This window comes from Syngnathus scovelli, unplaced genomic scaffold (assembly GCF_024217435.2).
Source record: "Syngnathus scovelli strain Florida unplaced genomic scaffold, RoL_Ssco_1.2 HiC_scaffold_25, whole genome shotgun sequence".
Taxonomy (NCBI): Eukaryota; Metazoa; Chordata; class Actinopteri; order Syngnathiformes; family Syngnathidae; genus Syngnathus; species Syngnathus scovelli.
This window is the reverse complement of record NW_026061342.1, coordinates 798082-816652: the sequence shown is the minus strand read 5'-3', so window position 1 is coordinate 816652 and position 18571 is coordinate 798082. Positions and strand designations below refer to the sequence as shown.

The window sequence follows — 18571 nt, the reverse complement described above, 5'->3', positions numbered from 1 at the left end:
TTTATTACAGGCTGCATTCCAACATAATCATACGATAAGAATAATCTGGAGAACCCTGACACACAGTTCCAGAGTACAGTTAATTACATAATCAAAAGCGTTCAGTGTGTCACAGCATCGCAGACTTAAAGTCCATGTGCATACTACTGCGCTTAATTTTTGTTTTCATCAGAAAGACCAGAGGAGAGCGCGAACACAGTCCCCCACTACCAGAAATAATGCAGTCAAGATTCACACAGTAGGGGAATTTGCAGAGGTCAGCACAACCGTAGTGCAATGGCTGAGCCTCACATGGGGTGAACCACCTTCTTGATCATGGGCCGACGTCTTTACCGCACACGCCATTTTCAGTCACGGGCTTAATTGCTAAAAACGTGTGGCACACATACACACTCAGTGGATGAAACAGGATTCGTAGAACTGTTTAAGTCAAAGTCAAAGTCAAAGTCAGCTTTATTGTCAATTTGTCCACATGCCGAAGACATACAAAGAAACCGAAATTTCGTTCCCCCCTATCCCATGGTGACAAGACATGGCCCACAACAGACAAACAAGTAAACAAGTATAACAAAAGCGTGCTGAATAAATAACACAACAAATAAATAAATAAATAAGAGGAGCAAAAAAAGGAGCAAGTGTGCGTACAGCAGAAATTCCAGAAAATAGCGCAACAGTGCCGCACGCTACGCAGAAGGGAGTAGCGAGTTCAGGGCCCTAACAGCCTGGAGAAAGAAGCTGTTGGCGAGTCTGGTGGTGCGGGAGCGCAGGCTCCTATACCTCTTCCCAGAGGGCAGAAGGTCAAACAAAGAGTGAGCCGGGTGACTCACATCTCTGGCAATCGAGGTTGCCTTGCGGGCGAGATGGGAGGTGTAAATGTCCTTCAGGGAGGGGAGCGAAGCACCAATAATCTTACCAGCCGTATTCACTATGCGCTGCAGGGCCTTCAAGTTCTGTTCAGTGCAGTTACCACCCCAGACAGCGATGCAACTGGTGAGGACGCTCTCAATGGTGCCACGGTAGAATGTAGACAGGACTGCCTGAGGAGCACATGCACGCCTGAGCTTCCGCAGGAAGTACAGGCGGCGCTGAGCTTTCTTTGCCAGTGACGAGGTGTTTGCGGACCAGGAGAGGTCCTCACTGATGTGCACCCCCAGGAACTTGGTGCAGCTCACCCACTCCACCACAGCACCGTCGATGATCAGCGGCAGGTGTGTTGTGTGACCCTTCCGGAAGTCAACAACGATTTCCTTGGTCTTATTGACGTTCAGCAGGAGGTTGTTGTCCCTGCACCACATGGTCAGAAGGTCAACTTCCGACCTGTACCGAGTCTCGTCGCCCTTCGTGATGAGACCCACCAGAGTCGTGTCGTCAGCAAACTTCACTATGCGGTTGTCGCTGTAGGTCGCAGTGCAGTCATGCGTCAGCAGGGTGAAGAGCAATGGACTAAGCACGCAGCCCTGGGGGCCCCCGTGCATGCATTGCCTTTTTTAACCTGAGAACCCTAAAACTGTATGAATTTGTATTTATTGAAAACGTCCAACATTACCACTGAATAATATTTTTTTTCCTGAACAAGTTTTGAAAATGACAAATATATCAAATAACAATAACATAAACAGTTCACCGCCACACAGCCCCAAGCACCGGCATCGACTTCCAGGCGTGTGGCAGCGTGGACTTCCATCCCTGGAGGTGGCACTTCCAGCCACAGAGGTCGAAGAGAGCTCCATAGAATAGGACCGGGTGTGCGTGAAACATATAATAGTTTTTCAAACCTTCTGTGTCACTCCAAATCATTAAATCCTTCAAACTAGTGGTAGAGTGTCCGCCCTGAGACTGGAAGGTTGTGGGTTCAAACCCCGGCCGGGTCATACCTATAAAAATGGGACCAATTGCCTCCCTGCTTGGCACTCAACATTAAGGGGTGGAATTGGGTGTTAGATCACCAAATGATTCCCGAGCGCGGCACCGCTGCTGCTCACTGCTCCCCTCTCCCCCAGGGGATGGATCAAAATCACACGGGGATGGGTTGAATGCAGATGACAAATCTCACCACACCCAGATGTGTGTGTGATGATCATTGGGAAAAAAAAAACTCTCCGTCCTCTGTGTCACTTACAAGCAAAGCCACTAAAGATGCCGGTAGTACATGGGGCCCTTCGTCATCTTCGTCATCCCGTGATCGAATCCTTTGTCCTTTAAGTAAACAACCGCCGCGCCACTGATGTCACTTGCAGTTCAAACTACAGTAATCCCTTGCTACATCACGGTTCGTTTATCCATTTTTCGTTTTTTTTTTAATTTTGAAAATTTGTGACAAAAAATCACGTATAAGTTGCTCCTCAGTATAAGTCGCCCCCCCACCCAAACTATGAAAAGAAACGTGACTTATAGTCCAGAAAATACGGTAATGACAACACACAATACAACAAAACACAACACAACAATACTTACCTTTCCTTTAAAATCTTTTTCTCTACCCAACACAGACAGATAATGGGAGAATGTGTCACAATGTGAAGGAGATGTATTGGGTAATGCAGAAACAAAATAAAAACTATTATTTAATGTTAGACACATTATCCACTAGGCTACTTTCCTCTTGACATTCATTAAATTGACAACGAAGGGACTTGAACCCCTTAATCTTCTGATCCAGTCAGTTAACTCCACTTGAATCTAGGCTGTAGATTTACTGTATATGCTCAAAAATCATTGCACTGCTATCACTTGTCAGAATTTCCTGTATGGCTATCTGGCCTAATGGATAAGATTTCAAATCTAAACAGGTATTCATGTCTAGTGTATCATCAAATTGAAAGAGGAAAATATGTCACGGTCGGGTGTGGAGCATGGAGCAGGACGACCAAGTGCAGCCCGGACCAGGGTCCACCGAAGCAACTCAAAATACAGACTCGGTAAACTGACATGACCTAAACAATAACTTGACTGACCAGGACGTGAAACAAGAAGACAGCAGGACACGACGGCACCAAGACAGCACGCCAACACCGAACGACAACAACCAAAACCAAAACCAATGATCCGACAGGGAGAGAGGGGCAGACAGGACTTTTATACACGACAGGTAACGAGAGGCAGGTGGGAACAATCACACTGATCATGGGCACACAGGAGGGGAGGGGCGAGCACACAGACAGAAACCAAGACAGACACATAGTGGAGCAGTTGGGGGCGAGACGTGACAGAACCCCCCCCACAAGGGACGTCTCCCGACGTCCCAAAAAAAAAAAAAAAACTAGGAGAACCGAACCGCGCCGCACTCGGGCGGCGACTTGGGGAACCGAACCGCGCCGCACTCGGGCGGCGACTTGGGGAACCGAACCGCGCCGCACTCGGGCGGCGACTTGGGGAACCGAACCGCGCCGCACTCGGGCGGCGACTTGGGGAACCGAACCGCGCCGCACTCGGGCGGCGACTTGGGGAACCGAACCGCGCCGCACTCGGGCGGCGACTTGGGGAACCGAACCGCGCCGCACTCGGGCGGCGACTTGGGGAACCGAACCGCGCCGCACTCGGGCGGCGACTTGGGGAACCGAACCGCACCGCACTCGGGCGGCGACTTGGGGAACCGAACCGCACTCGGGCGGTGACTTGGGGGAACCGAACCGCACTCTGGCGGCGACTTCGGGGAACAGATCCGCACTCTGGCGGCGACTGCGGGGACAGATCCGCACTCTGGCGGCAACTGCGGGGACAGATCCGCACTCTGGCGGTGACTGCGGGGACAGATCCGCACTCTGGCGGCGACTGCGGGGACAGATCCGCACTCTGGCGGCGACTGCGGGGACAGATCCGCACTCTGGCGGCGACTGCGGGGACAGATCCGCACTCTGGCGGCGACTGCGGGGACAGATCCGCACTCTGGCGGCGACTGCGGGGACAGATCCGCACTCTGGCGGCGACTGCGGGGACAGATCCGCACTCGGGCGGTGACTGCGGGGACAGATCCGCACTCTGGCGGTGACCTAGGGGACAGAGCCGCACTCTGGCGGCGACCTAGGGGACAGAGCCGCACTCTGGCGGTGACTTCGGGAACAGAACCGCGCTCGGGCGGCGACTTGGGGAACACAACAGCACACGGGCGGCGACTTGGGGAAACAGAACCGCACTCCGCGGAAACTCGGGGAAACACAACCGCACTGGGGCGGCGCCTTGGGAAGTCTGTACCGCGATCGGCGGCCACTCACAAAGTCCGTACAGTGATCGGCGACATTCGGAAGGCGGGGCTGTGCGCGGCGGCAAGAGCCATCACGCGCCGCAGCAGAGGGAGCGGAGCCAGGGACGATCGCGGGTCCGACGCAGCTGGCTTGGATGTCTGGCGACGTTCGCGGGTCCTGCGACGCTGGGGTGGAGCCCGATGGCGGCCGTGAGTCTGATGACGCCGGGGGGGCACTCCGATAGCGGCCGCGGGTCCGGCGTCGCGGCAGCGAAGTCCGACGACGGTCGCAGAGCTGATGGCGCCGGGGGGGAATTCCGATGGCGGCCGTGAGCCCGGCGTCGCTGGAGCAAGATCCGATGGCGGCTGCAAGCCCATGGCGCTGGAACATGCTCGGATGTGGATCGGGCGTCGCAGCGGGAGCTGGTGGTGAAGGGTGGTCCAAGCGCTGGCCGCTGTGATGGTCGGATCATTCTGTCACGGTCGGGTGTGGAGCATGGAGCAGGACGACCAAGTGCAGCCCGGACCAGGGTCTACCGAAGCAACTCAAAATACAGACTCGGTAAACTGACATGACCTAAACAATAACTTGACTGACCGGGACGTGAAACAAGAAGACAGCAGGACACGACGGCACCAAGACAGCACGCCAACACCGAACGACAGCAACCAAAACCAAAACCAATGATCCGACAGGGAGAGAGGGGCAGACAGGACTTTTATACACGACAGGTAACGAGAGGCAGGTGGGAACAATCACACTGATCATGGGCACACAGGAGGGGAGGGGCGAGCACACAGACAGAAACCAAGACAGACACATAGTGGAGCAGTTGGGGGCGAGACGTGACAAAATATAGGTAAACTGTTTTTGTGCTGTTTTGATCTTTGTTGTGGTGACCCCAAATGTCAGTGACAAAAGCCAAAAGAAAGAGGCACATTTTTCATCTGATGTACAATTTTTAATTTGTTTCTCTTGACTCCAGTTGAGCAACCTGTGCTTGCTGATATTCACAATCCCTGCTTACTTTGCTGCCCTACCCCTTAAAAGAAGAAAAAGTTATTTTAGTCTGAGCAACCTGCTCCCTACTGAAAATAGGGTTTTCAACTAAGGTTTCCAACTAGGACTAGGGTTTCCAACTAGGGCTAGAGTTAGGGTTAGGGCTAGTTTGGACTAGGTATATAAAAAGTCTGCCCCACCTGAGGACCGAACTCTTGACCTTTAGATTGTGAGACTGGCATGCTAGCACCTGCATTAATGAGGCTGTGCATTTACAGTTTTACAATTCTTTTTTACTGTAAAATTGATCCAACCACCGGCCATTTCAATCAAACTGAACTTCACAGAAAGATAAAGTGACTTTTAGTCTGAGCATTCTGAAACTAGGGTTTCCAACTCGGGTTAGGGAAGCCAACTAAGGTTTCAAATTGTGGCCAGGGTTTCCAACTGGGGCTTCCAACGAGGATGAGGGTTTCCAATTCGGGCTAGAGTTAGGACTATATAAAAGTGTGCCCTGTGTGAGGGTCGAATTTACGACCTCCAGATTATGAGACTGACACACTACCACTTCCGCGAACGAGGCTATGCATTTGCAATTTGTGCAATTGTTTTTTACTGTAAAATTGATTCAACCACCGCCCATTTTGATCAAACTTAACTAGGCTAGGGCTAGGATTTCCAACTAGGACTAGGGTTTACAGGTAGGGCTAGATTTAGGGTTGGAATATATATAAATCATGCACCGTGTGAGGATCAAACTCTCGACTTTCAGATTACGACACTGACGCGCTACCGCCTGCGCCAACGAGAATTTGTGGCACCTGTCTTAAAATTCTATTTTACTGTAAAATTGATTCAACCACCGTCCATTTCCATCAAACTGAACTTCATCAAAAGAAAAAGGTACTTCTGTCTGACCATTCTCAAAGTTGGGTTTCCAACTGGGGCTAGGGTTTCCAACAAGGGCTCGAGTTAGGGTTAGGACTAAATAAGACATAGCCCCGTGTGAGGGTTGAACTCACGACTTTCAGTTTACTAGACTGACGCGCTACCGCCTGCGCTACCGAGGCCATGAATAGTTGGTTTTACAGAGCTATTTTACTGTAAAATTGATTCAACCACTGGCCATTTCAATTAAACTCAACTTCACAGACAGTAAACCTTATTCTATGTATTATTTATTATTCTTTTCTATACTGTCAGAAAGGTTTTGGTTTCTGATTTCTTTTTTGTTGTGCTGACTCCCCCCCAATCTCCATTTTCAGTGCAACAAAGTGACAAAAACCAAAAGAAAAAATGCTTTCTCTATTGCACACTAGAGCCAGCATTTCCAACTAGGGCTAGGGTTTCCAACTAGGGTTCCAACTCCGGGTAGGGTTTCAAACTAGGAATTCCAACTGGGGCAAGGGTTTCCAATTAGGGTTTCCAACTCGGGCTGGGGTTTCCAACTAGAGACAACATTGGACAGCTGCCACTTGTTGGGAACCTTTAAATGTTTAGTCTTATCAACGAATGTGTTTCAGAGGCCAGATTTAAAACGTGGCTTCTGGTTTTCGTGAACCAAACCCATTAAAAAAAGTGAAAGAATGAAACAGTTCTTAATAGGAGAAGCCTGGTTAGCTCAGGTGGTAGAGCATGCAAGTCTTAATCTCAGGGTTGTGGGTTCTATCCCCATATTGGGCAGCCCACACTTGTCGGGAACCTTTGATTCTTTAGTCTTATCAATAGATGTGTTTCAGAGGCCACACTTAAAACATTTCTCTATTTCCCCTAACCCATTCAAAAAAAATGAAAAAATGAAACAATTCCAAGGTCGAAAAGCCTGGTTAGCTCAGTGGGGAGAACATGCGACTCTTAAACTCAGGGCCGTGGGTTCGGTTCCCACATTGGGCATCCTTGCTTGTTGGGAACCGTTAAACAGTCTTATCAAGGCCACACTGAAAACATGGAGTATTTCACATGGCGATGTGGCCTAATGGATAAGGCACCTGACTTCGGATCAGACGATCCCTTTCATAGTCAATTTAACGTGTCATGCTTTGAAATCAAAAACTTGACTTCAGTCTGAACCAACTCTTGACTGATTGATTGAACTTTATTCATCCCACAGCAGGGAAATTCACTTGTCACAGCAGCGCATATCAGTGCAATAATAATACGAGTGCAAGAATAAAACAAGTGCCAGAATTACAAAAAAGGGTAAATAACAGACAAGGATAAACACAAGTGCTGCTAGTAGAGACGAAACACATTCATTTTATCAGGCGGCATGCATGTTGTAAAGTCTGACAGCAGAGGGAATGAAGGACCTGAGGAACCGTTCCTTCCTACACCGAGGGTGCAAAAGTCTGCCGCTAAAGGAGCTGCTCAGGAACCGCACACTCTCATGGAGGTGGTGAGAGGTGTTGTCCATGATGGATTTAAGCTTAATCAACGTCCTCCTCTCACCCACAACCTCAATGGAGTCCAGGGGACAGCCCAGAACAGAGCTCGCTCTTCTGAGCATCTTATTCAGTCCCCCCCTGTCCCGGTCACTACTGCCCCCACCCCAGCAGACCACAGCGTAGATGATGGCCGAGGCCACCATAGAGTCATAGAAGGTCCGGAGGAGAGCCCTGCACACACCGAAGGACCTCAGTCTCCTCAGCAGATGGAGGCGACTCTGGCCCTTTTTGTACAGGATATGGGTGTGATCAGTCCAGTCCAGTCCAGTTTGTTGTTAAGGCGAACACCCAGGAATTTGTAGTTCTCCACTACCTCACTGTCCGATCCCTGGATGTTCATTGGAGTGAAGATGGGTGCTGTCCTCCCGAAGCTCACAATCAACCCCTTCGTCTTGCTGGTGTTGTTCACCTGATGCTGGTTGAGCTCACACCAGCTGACAAAGTCCTTGATGACCAACCTATATTCCAGATCGTTCCCCTCTGCGACATTTCAAACAATGGCCATGTCGTCGGAGAACTTCTGGATTTGGCAGTGTGCGGTGTCGTGGGTAAAGTCTGACGTGAACAGGGTGAAAAGGAAAGGAGCACCCTACCCTGGGGGACACCAGTGCTGCAGTGCACCACGTCGGACTCACTGCGATGTAACCTCACAAACTGCGGCCGGTCGGTGAGGAAGTCCGTTGTCCATGCAGTCAGGCACTGGTCCACACCCGCCTTCTCCATCTTCACCCTAAGCAGTGACGGCTGGATGGTGTTAAAAGCGCTGAAGAAAACAAAGAACATGATCTTCCCAGTGCTCCTGTTGTCCTCCAGGTGAAGCAGTGTTCTGTGCAGTAAATAAATCAATGCATTGTCCACCCCAACACCAGGCAGGTAAGCAAACTGCAGGGGGTCCAGCTGCGCTCCCACTAGTGAACGCAGGTGACCCAGGATGATCCTCTTCATAGTCTTCATCAGGTGGGAAGTCAAGGCAATAGGCCTGAAGTGGTTAGGCTCCTTGGGGCATGGCACCTTTGGTACAGGGACCACGCAGGAGGTCTTCCACAGTACTGGGACCTTGTTCAGGCTCAGGCTTAGGTTGAACAGGTACCTGACCACACCACTCAGCTGGTCCGCACAATCCCTGAGCAGTCTCGGCCAGATGCCGTCTGGGCCCGGGGTCTTCCCTGCTTTGATCTTTCTGAAGTGAACCTGAAGATCTGTAAAGAAGAGGGGGATGTCGGAAGACCGGGGTGATGGAGTGGAGACAGGAGACAGAAGAGTGACTCCGGGGGAGGGGGTTGGTGAGCTGGCGGGGGGGCTGGAGTGTCGAAGGTGGTAGAAAAAGATGCGGAGCGAGGTGAAGGGGTGGGGGGGAGGCGGAATCAAATCTGTTGAAGAACAGATTGAGTTCATGCACCTGTTGGATTTTGTCCACAATTTAGGGAGCGCACTATCTGCGCCTCACGGCAAAAGTCATTGCCAATCACCAGTTATCCAATTTACTCACTGTGTGCTCGTTTGATTTCTTCAGATTTAGGAAAATGCTAAGACACTGAAGCAGAAATTAGACTTACACAGGTTGGTTGAGTTCAATCACAATTCTTGTTCAGAAAGCTCTGTCTTCAGGAAAGTACAATACAGCGCTGGGCCTTTCAAGAGCGCAAAGTCTCCATTCAGAAAAGGCCACCTTCAAGGTTCTTTGGTCAGCTTATATTCAGTCGGCCAGTGTGGGCCGAGTTTGATGGGTGATGAGTCTTTGGGGTGGGGCAAGTTCACAGGAGAGTTTGATTCCATGGGAGTGGGTGCTGGTTCGGTGAGAGCTGGTTCCGTGGGGTTGGGTGCTGATTATGGGAGATTCGATTTGTGGGGGCTGTTGTTGTCCTTTCCGTCTTTCAGCCTTGACGATCGTCTTTGGCTTGGCTGTCTCCCTCTGGCACCTGCTGGTTTTATCTCCAAGTGACCTTCCTGTAAACATTCTTGCACATATACTGTTCCACCTCATCCATTCATCATTCTTTCAATTTTGTCATTTTGTACGGAATTATGTGAGCTTTTGGCTGTGACATCATCTACCTATTTATTAATGTTCCCTGACCATGCAAAGTTTGTACTCACCACTTACCATGTTTTTGTTTGTTTGTTCTTTTGATCTCCATGTACTTGCTTACGTCATCATATTCTTAGTTTAATCATGCTTTCAACCATATCTTTTCTTTGTTAGGCAAAATATTTCCCTCTGTCCAGAACGTTCAGTAGTAATCGAAAACTGGTGTCTAGAATTAGTCAAAACATAAGATACAATCAAGTACTGAACATTTTTAGACGACTTTGGCAGTGTCCGTGATTTAGAAAATCATCAGGCATGCATTGAACAGTTCCTTAAGGGTCATTAAGCTATTCAGGCAATATATCAAAAAACATTTGTTATTTCAAAGTGCTCAGAAATATATATATCAGATCATAAAGTTATAAAAACCTTTCTCATTACCACTTATCAAAAATGTCTAGTTATGTCTTCTTTATTGATTTGGTGTGTAGGTATAATTATATGTTTAAAATGTTTCTTTTATTTATTTAATATGTGAATATACTTGTCTGCTTATGTACTTTATTCAATGAGGTTTGAGCCAGGGCTGTGGACTCGGTCGGATTTTTGCACCGAGTCCGGCCTCTTGACCACCGAGTCCGAGTCCGGGTCCCAGTCCGGCTGTCAATTTTTTCCGTTAATTCATGTGACTGCTTCGTCTTTAGTCAAGGCTAATTTAGATCAAAATCTATCAGAACGAACGCAACTGCTTTCACACTGGCTGGTTCGGCTTATATAGGATCCCTTGCTGAGAGGGCGGACGTAAAAGTGAGGCGACGTTCCAATCGGACGTCGGATCGATAACATTTTCCCTGCCCCACCGGAGTTGTGCTAGTTCATAACGTAGATCACTCGAGGCATAGTCATAAATGTACGGTTGACAATTTAACCGATAGAAGTGGATACATTGGAACATAACCTACACTCTAATATATTATTTGACATGGTATTAAATGCGTGGCTTTACAAAAATGGTCATTGAAGCCCACCCTTAGCCCTGAGTGCCATTGGCATGAGGCAAAACGCTTGAAAACACTCTTGCCCAATTAAATAACCATTCTGAAACACGGGACATGTAAGATAATATTTTTTAATCATTAATTACACCATTATAGCTCAGACATTTATCTAAACACAAATAATTAGTGACGACCCCACAACTATCGAAACACATCAATGATATAAGCTGGGTGACATAATCGTCCTTGACATTGGTACATAATGTAAACATTAGCCTAAGTGCAACTCAACGTGGCCGCATTGATCGTAAGCAGGGCTGTGGACAGTATTCCTACTCGCATTCTGAGCAGCATGATGAAAATAAAATTGAACGTGATTTTTTTATTGTCGGACTCGGTGGACTCGGTCAAAATCAGCACCGAGTCTGAGTCCGAGTCCGGCAAAAATGACAGAGTCCGACCGAGTCCGAGTCCCCGAGTCAGAGTCCAAGTCCAGGAATATAGGTACGTTTTGTGTGCCAAATCTTCATTACAGCCAATAGCAGATTTCTGATTAAAGGTACAAAAAGAAAAGCAATGACTATGTGTGTCCGCTGGTTCTTCTCTGCAACACAGGAAGTTTGCATTCACTACAGTTGTGCCCATCGGCAAAAGGCAGCCCCCAACTACCACATGAGTAGCCGACAGGCCTGTTCTAAAACAACTCACTGATGAGGACGTATTATTTTCAAGGAATGTTCTAGAAGTAATCGTTGTTAAAAAAAAAAAACACATGATGGTGGTTCTTGGAGATCACTGTTTATATATACACACACAAATATATATATTGAGTCTAGGGAGACAAATACACCGCAAACTGTGGGTAGGTGTCAGGTGATGAGCCACAGAAAAAAATCACAGTTGCCACAGAAAGATGACAAGCCTCATTTTGAAGCAGATCTAAACATCAGGGATGAGAACGGCAAATGAAAAAAAACACTGATATATTGATCAAAACCAGAGCACATTTCTTGGCTTGCTTATCCGAGTCGACAGCATAGACATGGAGACTTTCAAGGCAAGTTACCCCAAGTTGCGCAGCGGTCTGGGTTAGCTACAACAAACATACACCATAAAGGTCAAGCCAGGTGCCGTGCCATATTCAGTAAAAAAAACCAGGAGGATTCCACTACCACTGGTGGGTGAAGTCAAGAGAGAGCTCCAGCGCATGGAAGCTCTGGGCGTCATTAGTCGGGTGAAGGAGCCAACTGATTGGTGTGCCGGCATGGTGGTCGTGCCCCAAAAGGACAAAAGCAGCATTTGAAGACCTAAAGAAAGCTCTGTCCTCTCCTCCGGTGCTGGCTATGTATGACCCGGGCAGAGACACCAAAGTATCTGCTGATGCATCATCTTATGGGTTGGGGGGCGTAATTCTTCAGAAATGAGGGGAAGGATGGAAGCCTGTGTCTTACGCATCACGGTCACTCACTCCAACTGAGCAACGATACACACAGGTGGAGAAGGAAGCTCAGGGCCTCACATGGGCCTCACATGGGCCTGTGAACGGTTTCGGGATTTCCTCATTGGAAAGGAGTTTTGCCTGGAGACCGACCATAAACCCCTTCTCATCCTGCTTGGAGCCCAAGCACTGGATCTTTTGCCACAGAGAATCCAGGGTTTCAGGATGAGGGTGATGCGCTACTCATACTCCATCGTGCACGTACCAGGAAAGTCGCTTTGGACAGCAGACACACTTTCACGTGCAACCTGTAAAATGACGCATGTCCACTGATGACCAGGAGCTGATGGAGAGCACAAACATATTTGTGGACTGTGTCACTGAGAGTCTACCTGTCAGCTCATCATATACAGAAAACGGGGCGGGGGCGGGGCAATGACATACCAGCTCTGCCGAACCCCTGAAGCCGACTCACCTAACCCCTAGGGTTCGATCGAACCCAGGTTAAGAACCACTGCTCTAAGGTCTGACGAGACAAAGGCAGTCTACCCTATGATCCCTGGAAAAAGGGAGATGTGGTATTATCGTATGTTGAAACTATAATATTATATAGTTTGTTATTGGAGGTCTCAAATAATGTTGACAGTTGGGGGCTCTGTGGTGCGCCAGGGGCATTGTACTGCTATGTAAGACATGAGTGGGGAGAAAATAAAAAGTTGCTGAATAAAGAAGTTGCATTCGCGTTCATCTCTACTCCGTATAAACACAACAGTCGTGGACTGCGTTCGCGCTCTCCCCTGGTCTTTCTGATTAAAACAAAAATCACACGCAGTCGTACGTACATGGAGTTTAGGTCTGCGGTGCTGTGACACACTGAATGCTTTTGAGCATGTTATTAACTGTACTATGGAACTGTGCATTTGCTTGCTAAACTGTATTAACCAAATTAGTCAATGCAAAATAATATGGAATTACCACGTTCCTGACTCGTCATATGATATGAACGTATCAAAACCTTTTTGTCGGCTGTAGGTCTGTCTTTTTAAGAATACGCCCGATTGTTGTTCCTCATACATCTCAGTATAGATTTCTAGAAAACAACATTTACTTTCTAAAGTAAATTGACAGATTTATATTCAAATGTCAAATATCGAACGCCACCATCACAGTGGAGGTAAATTACACTCCAAACCATGCCAGCAACGAGAAAAGCCTCAATTATTTGCGACACGAGAGATATAGAGCACTTCTGAAATTTGAGAAATCATTTGAGAAATTACGATCGTATTTTGTTTCCCGATTTGAATAAAGTTATGAAATCACACGTTTTCAAATAAAACACAGAGATGGGATCATTTCCCATTCTCTCATACCAAAAGTACACGTACCAAGACATACAACTGTTTTTACCTTCAATACTCATAATAGACGCCCAATCGATAGGTGACGCTGTTTGAAAGAAGGTTTGATCAGGTACCTACAATCCTGTGCGCCAAAGATGTTTAAAGTAAAAAAGACATTAATGAAAACAAAATACTTGTTTAAACCTTCTATTTAGGTTGAGTCCTTGTAAGTATAGTAAACCTATCAACGTCTATTGTTTGTATTAGAAGGACTGGTTGCTACAATTTGAGTGTGAGACCGCCTGTGAATTTGGTGAGACCAGCAGTGACGTGGCCCGTTTTGACCCAGATTATCAGATCTCTCTTTCTTTTCAGATGGAATAAATCTTTCGCCTTTTACTAAAGATTTCCGTGGGGAGGAACAATAAGAGTCTATCTCTACCCATTCTCACCAACGGTTTGTTAGAATAGGCCTCTTTGGCACCACTTTTATGGTTAAAATTCTCTCTTCTATGATCAGCTCTCTTAATCCCTCAAACCCAAGAACCGAGACTACACTTGATTTTAGCCAAAAGGCCGAGAAGCGATGGAGTATGCGAGTGACGGACTCACTTACAGGCTTCCCCGTCTAACCATTCTCAGCAACGGTTTGTTAGAATAGGCCTCTTTGGCACATGTGATTAGCTGGGTAGCTTGAGCTATGCCGTTATATCGCTGCAACCCTTCTCTTGCTTTATTAGCTTTCTCTTCTCTATGACACCCTTTGCACATATGTAGAAGTCGCTCTCAGTTAAGACTACAAGGTCACACGTCATCACACAGGCTAGGCAGAGTCGCCTCCTTGCAGAAAGGCGGCCCAGAGTAGTATAAGAGCAGGAACCTTGGCGCTGGGAGAGGGACCTTCTTTCGCATCTCGCAGAAAGGGCTCCACAGCTGTGCATCGATCATTCTGGCATACATCAAATAGTTAAACTGTGAAGGCTGCCTCTTGGTAATTACTGTTAGCATATCGAGCATTAAAGATAAAGAACTGGGATCAAACCTAACAGGTTACAGTACGGAACAGAGTGCTGCTCTTCTGGGCACTAATAAATCGGCAAACTTGTCTGATGACTTATTTGTTCACTCTTCTTCACCCGCAGTAATAAATATAGTTCACGAGGCATATATGCTTCCCCTTTCAGCAGTCTCTATCCAAATACACAGTGTAGATACCTATTAAAATGGTAGACCCGATGAACATGAAAGGCAAAGATGGATAATTCGCCAAGAACTTTCCAGGGTCATCATATGTACAACGGCGGCACCGAAATAGTTGGGCCAGAATACAGCGGAACTCATGCAGAAGTGCATGAACACCACCTTGCTGAAAGAATAAAACCAACACAATGCATGAATTCACGACAAATGACATACCACCAAATCGGTGTGACTTCTGCTATTGCCTTTGCGAGACCAGTTCAGATATGCTTTATCACGAATTTATAAATCTGGTGTGTTCGGACCTCCGCAGTGGAGGCTCTGCTGAACCCCTGAGACCGACTCACCGAACCCCTAGAGTTTGACCAAATCCAGGTTAAGAACCACTGGTTTAGAGGCAGTTATTTCTGCAAAAGGAGGATCTACTAAATATTGCTGTCATTTTTCTGTTGGAGTTTCCAAATGTATGCACCTGCCTACTTTTGTTTAAATAATGATTGCACCCTGTCTGCAAATCCTATAAACTTCATTTCACTTCTCAAATATCTGTGTTGATCACTGCCATCATCCGCCATGCATGGATTCGGGCCATCTGATTGGTTCCTTTGCCCCCCCATACACACAGGAATTGGTTAGGACTTGATTAGTAAATGCTAGGAATCGTTTTGCCTGTCTGTTCAGAGCAAGAAACAAGCCACTAGCCCCACGGGAAGTTGTCATTTTCTGTAAGCTTGTGTGTATGTAAATTTGTCATGGTCCAACGTAAGACTGTTTAGGGTGAATAAAAAATAACTGCAACAAGTTTATTCTGCTATTAACCAGATTCAAACTGGGGTTGCAGCCGCCTCATTGCTATATTATGGCCAATATGCAGTTGCATGTTTAGGGTCTTTTCTCTAGGAACTTCAGCCACGACACCCAGGCAGACCATGAAAGAATGTCGATGTTAAAATGTTGGTTGAACTATCCAATAACTACGCAGATCCGATGATTCCTAAGACTTGAGATCAGACAAAATTGGAAAGACTATTTTTTGATGGTGTCTGTGAGTTACTTCAACCCAAAAGTTCACATAAATTACACATAGCTAATGTTGACCACAAAATGGTATGTGAGCTGGCCAGGAGTCCTGGAATCTTTTGATTTGTAGACAGATGCGTTATCCATTGCTCCACGAGCCCCACGGGAATATGTGGCTTATAAACTTGTGTGTAACACTTTTGCAAAAATGAAAAACAAAAAAAAAATGGGTGACATTATTTGAATATGCCATGATGCTTTATCCATTGCGCCATTCGCCCTACAAGTTAAGGCTATCGACCGCAAACGTGAGGAAAATCGTCATTGTCCAAAAGATGGCTGTTCAGCAATAGTGAGCAAGGGACAAATTCCACATAGTTATTTGAGTATGCCATGACCCTGATTCGAACCAGGGTTGCTGCAGCCACAACACCGAGTACTAACCACTATATGATCATGGCCAATATGCGCAACTTATTTAACGCTACTGCATACAGGCCATGATCGTGTAGTGGTTAATGGTTGTGTTCCATTCGAATCCGGGTTATGGTATAATCAAATTACTTTGATGAATTTGTCTGTCACTGTTGCTAAGCAGCCTTCCTTTGGACAATGACAGTTTTCCACACAAGTTTACAGTCGATACAGTCTTGTAGGGTGAGTGGCGCAATGGATGACACATGACGGCAGATTCAAGTGATGAGAATCGAAACAACAGATTCAAGAGACCCAAGGTAAATGAACACAACCCGTTTCGTTTCAATTGACAGCCCATGTGACATGCACCTCAGATGAAATGGGGCTAGTTGATCAACAGCAATGTTTTAACGAAGGGATCATCTGGGAGTTAAACCCCAGACCTCTCACACCCAAAGCAAGATTCATACCCCTAGACCACTGGTGTCAAACTCGAGGCCCGGGGGCCAGTTATGGCTCACCGTATCATTTTCTGTGGCCCGCAACGACAAATTGTGCATTAAATCTATGTCATACTAACATTGCAAATTGTCGGAACTTTTAAGAATCTTCTTAAAATTATTTTTGAAATATGTGAAAAGTTTCCACGAGTCTGATTTGAAAAAGCAATTATTTGTCAGTTTGTTTTGTAGCTTATACTGTATATAATATGAGGCGTTTATTTATTTGGGTTGACAGTCATAATGGCGCATCGAGGGAAACTTTGACTACAATGTGGCCCGCGACAAAAATGAGTTTGACACCCCTGCCCTAGACCAACGAGCCTCAAAGAAAGCTTGCAGACCATGGTACATTCTGTGTAACATTGGCCTGTCATATGAGAAAGGACTCATATGTGAGGTTGCTGTTTGTGGACTTCAGCTCTGCCTTCAACACCATTGTGCCGCAGCGACTCATCTGCAAACTCGATGAGCTGGGCCTCAGTACCTCCCTCTGCAACTGGATACTGGACTTCCTCTGTCAGAGGCCTCAGGTGGTGCGTGTTGGCGACAAAATCTCCGCCAGCATCACGCTGAGCACGGGGGCCCCCCAGGGCTGCGTGCTCAGTCCATTGCTCTTCACCCTGCTGACGCATGACTGCACTGCGACCTACAGCGACAACCACATAGTGAAGTTTGCTGACGACACGACTCTGGTGGGTCTCATCACGAAAGGCGACGAGACTCGGTACAGGTCGGAAGTTGACCTTCTGACCACGTGGTGCAGGGACAACAACCTCCTGCTGAACGTCAATAAGACCAAGGAAATCATTGTTGACTTCCGGAAGGGTCACACAACACACCTGCCGCTGATCATCGACGGTGCTGTGGTGGAGAGGGTGAGCTGCACCAAGTTCCTGGGGGTGCACATCAGTGAGGACCTCTCCTGGTCCGCAAACACCTCGTCACTGGCAAAGAAAGCTCAGCGCCGCCTGTACTTCCTGCGGAAGCTCAGGCGTGCATGTGCTCCTCAGGCAGTCCTGTCTACATTCTACCATGGCACCATTGAGAGCGTCCTCACCAGTTGCATCGCTGTCTGGGGTGGTAACTGCACTGAACAGAACTTGAAGGCCCTGCAGCGCATAGTGAATACGGCTGGTAAGACTATTGGTGCTTCGCTCCCCTCCCTGAAGGACATTTACACCTCCCATCTCGCCCGCAAGGCAACCTCGATTGCCAGAGATGTGAGTCACCCGGCTCACTCTTTGTTTGACCTTCTGCCCTCTGGGAAGAGGTACAGGAGCCTGCGCTCCCGCACCACCAGACTCGCCAACAGCTTCTTTCTCCAGGCTGTTAGGGCCCTGAACTCGCGACCCCCTTCTGCGTAGCGTGCGGAACTGTTGCGCTATTTTCGGGAATGTCTGCTGTACGCGCACTTGCTCCTTTTTTTTCTGCTCCTCTTATTTATTTATTTATTTATTTATTTATTTATTTGTTTATTTATTGTTGTGTTATTTATTCATTATTTATTCAGCACGCTTTTGTTATACTTGTTTACTTGTTTGTCTGTTGTGAGCCATGTCTTGTCACCGTGGGATAGGGGGGAACGAAATTTCGGTTTCTTTGTGTGTCTTTGGCATGTGGAGAAATTGACAATAAAGCTGACTTTGACTTTGACTTTGACTCCACACAACGATAGACAACAGTGTTTCAAAGAAGAGCTCGTCCGGGAGTTTAACCCGGGCAATCAAAGAACCCTAGGCGAGAATCATTCCCCTGCACCAATGAGCCCCATAGTAGACCAGCTGACCCCATTACATTACAGCAGAATTTCAAAGATTCTCCCAGAAGGTAAACTTAAAAACACATGGAAGAACACATACAGGTGAAAAAAATGTTTCCTGCTCAGCTTGTGGCCAAAGATTCTCAGAGAAAGGAAGCTTGAAAAGACACACAACAACCCACACTGGTAAGAACCCTTTTTCCTGCTCAGTTTGTGGCCAAAGATTCTCTCAGAAGGTAA

The 18571-nt window shown here is 47.3% G+C and overlaps 2 non-coding genes and 1 pseudogene across 2 annotated transcripts; 1 reads left to right on the top strand and 2 right to left on the bottom strand.

Moving 5' to 3' along the window:
* Positions 1–18571, bottom strand: part of LOC125993026 (janus kinase and microtubule-interacting protein 3-like) — a 128075-nt pseudogene that overhangs the window by 24639 nt on the left and 84865 nt on the right.
* Positions 179–344, bottom strand: LOC125993056 (U1 spliceosomal RNA). Its single transcript, XR_007489961.1, has one exon. It is a non-coding gene; the product is annotated as a U1 spliceosomal RNA (small nuclear RNA).
* LOC125993049 (U5 spliceosomal RNA) lies at positions 13790–13899 on the top strand. Its single transcript, XR_007489954.1, has one exon. It is a non-coding gene; the product is annotated as a U5 spliceosomal RNA (small nuclear RNA).